The sequence below is a fragment of the Entelurus aequoreus genome, linkage group LG02, assembly GCF_033978785.1.
Source record: "Entelurus aequoreus isolate RoL-2023_Sb linkage group LG02, RoL_Eaeq_v1.1, whole genome shotgun sequence".
Taxonomy (NCBI): Eukaryota; Metazoa; Chordata; class Actinopteri; order Syngnathiformes; family Syngnathidae; genus Entelurus; species Entelurus aequoreus.
This window is the reverse complement of record NC_084732.1, coordinates 78,012,613-78,019,188: the sequence shown is the minus strand read 5'-3', so window position 1 is coordinate 78,019,188 and position 6,576 is coordinate 78,012,613. Positions and strand designations below refer to the sequence as shown.

Here is a 6,576-nt window from a genome sequence, read left to right as displayed (position 1 = left end):
TCTAGTCAGGTCTATTTTCATACAAAAGGCGCACCAGATTATAGGGCGCATTAAAGGGGTCATATTATCTTTTTTATTTCTAAATTGAAAATACTTCCTTGTGGTCTACATAACATGTAATGGTGGTTCTTTGGTCAAAATGTTGCATTGATTATGTTTTTCAGACCATCTTCAAGCCGCTTTCTGACGGTCGCTTCGGGATGCACCATTTTGTGGGCGGTCTTATTTACGTGGCTCACCTTCGGCAGCCTCTTTTGTCCGTCATCTTTGTTGTAGCGGTGTAGCGTGCAAGGACGGGAGTGGAAGAAATATCAAAACATGGAGCTAACTGTTTTAATGACATTAAGACTTTACTTAAATCAATAACAAAGCAGCATCTCCTCATCCGTGGCTCACTAGTGCAACAACAACACCGGAAATGTGTCCTGTGAAAACCGTCCAACCGGAACTCTCTAATAACTAAAGTTCCTTAGGTGAATAATGTAAACTCACTACACCGGTATGTTTTAGTGCTTTCATGGCGAGTTTACTGACAGATATAAGTAAGAACTTTACACTACTTTATATTAGAAATGGCAACAGCGGAGGATGAATGTCCCATAACAAGAAGATAGAGAAAAAGAAGAAGCTTATCGACTACGGTGTCGACACGGGCTAAAAAGGCGGACACGCGCACATTTTCAGGACTTATGCAGATCCCAAATACAGATCAGCAGGCACCAAAAAGGTAAGACAAGTTGCTTTTGCATAATATTGCAAAACAAGACGCCAGATAATATGTATTTTCTTATACACACAGCATAATAATACTCGTATGTTGAAGCACAGTACCATCCATCAAGCGGTGCGGCTTCATAGCTTACCAAAGTTGTACTAAATTATTTTGATAGATTTTTGAGCGCCGTGTGAAATGTTCTATATTTTCAATGGAACATATTAAATGTTGGTGTTGTTTACTTGAGTCATATTGCAGTCTACACATATCTCTTATGTGTGACTGCCATCTACTGGTCACACTTATCATATCATCATGTAGCAAATAAAATAGCTTTGAGGTCGGTAAGCACAACCAAAATTATTCCGTACATTAGCCGCACCGGGTTATAAGGCGCACTGTCGAGTTTTGGGAAAATTAAAGGATTTTAAGTGCGCTTTATAGTCCGAAAAATACGGTATATGCTTAAGAAAAGACCACAATATTTGTAGCCAAATGCAATTGTATAGTCAGAATGTCATCCAGGGACATTTTTCAAATTTTTTTTGAAAACATGTCACTTATTTGCACATCATTTGGTAAAAATTGTATCTGAATTTTCTTCAGGTTGAGTTTTGAAGTGAATTTTCCCAGCGAGCACACCAGTCGGAGTCACATATTTTTGTTCTGACGTATGCATTTATCTGAACCCTGACTGTTTAGTGGTTACGGTTAACGCTTGTGCGGTCAAAAATAAATTGCATGAGTAACAAAGGTGTGTACATGATTATTGCGAAAAAAAATTGTGATTAATCACACGAGTTAACTTGTCAATTTCGACAACCCTGGAAAAAAAAAAGATTTATGGTTTATACATTTTCTTTAAAATACTTTTGGGCACCACCATTTTTTTTATCTGCATCACTCCCGTAAACTTACACACTTAATAGTTGTATTCACAACAATATACTGGTGGGAGTTCATTCCATAGTGTGTTTTTTTAGCAAAGTAGGACAATAAAAATACATTAAACATAAATAACATGTCCCTAACCACCGACATGATGCTGATGAGCCTTCATTTGCATGATTCAACGTTTATCACTGGATGGTATGGAATTAGAAAATAATGATGGTTAAAATATGAGTGTATTTTATTCTGAAATGGCATTTCATTTGACATTCCCTCAACTATTGTTTTATATGTATTAATATTTGTATTTTTTAATAATTTTTTTATGCGTCATAGCAAATTGCTGAGCTGGTTCAGACTGCACAAATGAAAGCCCTTCAACAGGAGCATCAGCCGAGAATTGATTGGAAATTCGAACATGCTTGTATTGATTGCCTCTGCACACTGAAATAATAATTTGACTATAAATTCCCAAGAGGCTTAAAACATGTCGCCATAGTGGTTTGAAGTATTGTTCTCTCTGAAACGCCATTAAGAATAGGCCCATGTCAGCATCATTTTTCATAACTGATTGGTTACACTAGAAAATAGGACAAATAATAACAGTTCTCACAATGGTCGCTGGATGTTCAATCTCTTTTCCTTATATTCTCATATTCCGTACGATAGATCAAAATCTGTACATAGTTTAATGAACATATCTCTCAAGACATGGAGTATCAAACTTCTTTTTGTGCATGGGCCACATGGTTGCCCTCGAAGGACTGGTAGTAAATGTGAACCCTTATTATTGGATCTCATTATGTACTCCATCATGTTAATACATCGTAATAAAATAAACATACTGATCATCACATTTAGTAAACTGTTTTTATTTAAACAAATGAATGTATTTAATCAATCAAGATTAGAACTCTGTATTCAGAAAAAAATATATACCTATTGTCACTTTATAGGCCAGAGTGTGAATAATAAATGTTGGCGACACATTTTTTCTGTTGAATACGGCTGCAAAATAATCCATCATAGTGCCAAATAAAGTTGTAGCATTCATCAATGGTCCAATAAAAGTCAACAGGAGCCTTTAACACTTTTCAGAGTGTCACTGAATGCACCACACTGCTACAGTAAAGTCCAGCCAAACAATTAGGGGAATATAGCGCTTAAATGCTGTCCGCCATAGTTTATGATTATTTTTCTTCATTTAAAATCACTAACTTGTGGTCTACATAACATGTATTGGTGGTTCTTTTGTGAAATTTTTGCATAGATTCCCATAGCAAAAATGTGCTTGCTCATCTGTTGCTTGATCTCGTATCTTGAGAACATTTTGAGCTTCTCATATCTGTCTAATTCTGTGATCAATTGTTTCTCTTTTATTGCTCCTAAGGGACCCTTAGGAGCAATAAATAAGCAAAAAAGAGACAAGACATCACTGAGACAAAGGAGGTTGAGTTGAGACAACCATTTGAGCAATATTTGAGAAGTGGGATACACTGAAGAGAGCTCATATATGTATGACACTGATCTCAATTATGTCTCATTTATTTTGAAGGAGAATTAAAGAGAAATAAATAAGATGTATGAGCAATAAAAGAGATCTTATGTATGTCTCTTTCGTGTCTTGATTATTTCTCTTAAATGTCTTAACAAAGCCATCATATCTCAAATTTGAGAATAATGAGAACAAATTGAGAGTTCAATTATCTGACTTAATTAGAAATAACAGAAAAAAAAATACTCAAATATTGAAAGGTGTATAACTTTATTTGGCTATACAAAAATACAAAACATAAGATATAAAAATAGATTAAATACAACAATTTAAATGTAGTTAATTATTACAAACATAATGTACATATTGACATTCACAATAATTAAAACAACATAGAAAACAATATACAAAAAATACAAATATAAATTAATTTAACCCCAAGTACTCACTTTGTTGTTGTGAAGTGAATTATATTTATATAGCGCTTTTCTCTAGTGACTCAAATCGCTTTACATAGTGAAACACAATATCTAAGTTACATTTAAACCAGTGTGGGTGGCACTGGGAGCTGGTGGGTAAAGTTTCTTGCCCAAGGACACAACGGCAGTGACTAGAATGGTGGAAGCGGGAATCGAACCTGAAACCCTCAAGTTGCTGGCACGGCCACTCTACCAAACGAGCTATACCGCCCCACTCCTTGTTGAGCAAACCATGTACCGTAGTTAAAAAACCCCACCTGACTTCATCTCAGTAAGAGGGTGAGTAAATGACAACATTTTCCATTTTTTAAATATTCCAAGCAAAAACGGAAATACATTTATAATATTGTAACCGGGCTGTTTGGAACTGGTCTACATACAAAAAATAATCATACATTGAAAACCAGGGATACTTAACATTTTTTACCTTGGGGCCCAACCAACTTTTCCACTACAAAGGGGTCTGGGGTCCACTCAAATACAAACACTGAATTAGTCATCTTACACTAAAGTGTGTTAAAACTGAGTACCATTGCATCCCATAAGAAACAGATATTTGTTGGCGGCCCCCAAGGGGTACTCGCAGCCAAACAGTGGGCCCCAGCCCTGTGATTAAGAAACACTGTTGTAAACAATAGAACAGCCTCCTGCGATAACAATATAACATTTGGTACATAAATGATCATTGAACCATTTTGAAATTGGTTACAAAAGCTACTAATATACCTGATTATGTAAGCAGTAACATACTGCGTCATTTCCAGTTGTATTATTTTTTTATTTGGAAACAGCTTTGCACTGTGAAGGGATATTAGCCGCTAGCTTGTTAGTGAGGTTGCATCGGTGCCAAATTTGCGAGACACAGCACAGCTCAATATGCATTGTCACAATATAACGTGGTACTAAAAGCTACATCATATGGCAATTTTATACAATATATACTGTGCAACCCCAGACCAAAATATTAACATGTTTACAAAGGAAACATCCTACCCCAGAATGAACTTGGCAGTTACAAGGGCCTACTTAAAACCTGCTCTGGCCCGACATTTGTTTACCAAAGCTTTCTTGAGCTTGGCCTCCTCAATATTGTCCCAATCAGGAAGGGTACCGCATCTCAGGACGTACGCTGTAAGACAAGAACATAATAATCAGGCATTCGTAATTTTGCCACATCCGAGTTTCTACAGGTATCAAATCTATGCAATGCAATAATAATAATAATAATAATGCAAATCTAATTTAATGCTTTTTAATCCCATTTGTTGGTACTTAAAAAAATGTAATGCCCATGTGCAACTGCATATAGTTATTATATATAGTCAAAAGCTTACAATTATCTGTATACACACAGTTGTAAGCATTAGACAAGTTAATTAGTTGAAAAGTTTACATTAACTGTTACTATCTAGTGTATTAGAATTGGCTTACAAAGCTGTTTAATTGGAGAATGTATTTGTATTTATTTATTTTTCTGGAGTAGCATCTGGTGTTTTGACTGTGCATGGCCGTAGACATTTTAGAAAAATACAGAACGATATTTGGAAAAATGCCAATAAGATGCAAAAAAAAGGTATGTTGTAGTTTACACCCTCTCTGTTTAAAATGTTTACAGTAAATAGCAAGTTATGTATCGAGTGTCATGTCTTGTATTGTATTCATTTATTGTGGGAACATCAGAGAATAAAAGAATTGTGGTCTGCTGTGAAAATTGCCTTGTTTGTCCATCCTAAGCCAGCGTAGATCACTTGAGGCGTCTGCGTCACGACAGTTGCTAATGTTAGCCAAGTTAGCTCATATGTGTTGAAGTGGAGGTGATTGAAATAAACGAGTTGTGTATGAAAAAAGCTCAGCTTCCCCATTATTCTGACATGGTGTCACAGTAAAGGACTACACGCCTACAGTGACCAAAGAATGGAAAAGTTTAGGCCCCCAGCGCAGTTTCATTTTGCCGTATCGAGGCAGTGCTTTTGTCGCGTTCCCACCTTACAATACCTCTTGTATGCAGTTTAACAGCTACAGCTAAAAAAAAGAAACACACAGACAGACGTAGCAATTTCGATGACCGTAACGTTCTTAAGTTAATTTTCATTTACCGTTTAACATATTGACTATCGGTCATGTGCTACAATTGTATTACATTTTTTAAATGCCTCTGGACAACGCATTTAATGCTTTTTATTGCCGTTTAAGGCCTTAATTTACGCAAAATCCATTTAATGCCTTGCGGAAACCCTGGACATACAGTACATTAATACACACAACCACACTTCAAGTTGATGGACATAACACTATATTGCTTATCACAGAGCTATTTTTTTGGCCAATCACAAACTGTAATTATGTAACATTCAGTTATGCTTCTAGTGTGTTGTAATCAATAAGGGATCAAACTTTTTTGTATTGAACTTCTATTTAATTATTGTTACACAATTTTGGCCTGAAAACACCCTCAGTTCGGGAAAACTTACTTAGGATTCCTTCAACTTTTTTCCGGTCAAGGATGCGCTTTCCTGTTCCAACAGGTTTGTTTCCAGGGCGACCAAAAGGGACAGCATTTTGACACTCAACTGTGAAAAAGTGGTCAAAAAGTGCGTGGAATAGACGCATACAATTGGGCTTTGAAGCATGACTCATGGCAGCAAGGTGGAACGATGATATGAATACGCCGCTCTCAGGAAAGAGTACCTGCTGGCCCGATTGTTGAGGAGGGCCATCGCTGTAATTGTCTCCAGGTCGCAGACAGTTTGGAGTACTCTGACTTGGCCCGGATCTGAAAGGGAAAAAAATAGCACAAACAATACCAGAATGAGAAAAGAATGTGTTAAGTCCCAATCACAAATTTAAGTAAACATAACAATTACATTATGAACAAATTAGCATGAATTACTTGCCTATTTTCAAGAGGACTACTTCGATTCGTTGCTTTTCTCGCAGGATTTTTTCGAACTCCTTCCTACATCCATCACATGGCGTCCATGATTTTTCTGCCTGCG

The 6,576-nt window shown here is 36.4% G+C and overlaps 1 long non-coding RNA gene across 1 annotated transcript; it reads right to left on the bottom strand.

Moving 5' to 3' along the window:
* Window positions 1-4,086: 4,086 nt before the first annotated feature.
* LOC133664551 (uncharacterized) lies at window positions 4,087-6,355 on the bottom strand. The gene is made up of 3 exons (XR_009828596.1): window positions 6,269-6,355; window positions 6,052-6,150; window positions 4,087-4,709 (listed from the first exon to the last, which is right to left on the bottom strand). It is a non-coding gene; the product is annotated as an uncharacterized LOC133664551 (long non-coding RNA).
* Window positions 6,356-6,576: the final 221 nt, after the last annotated feature.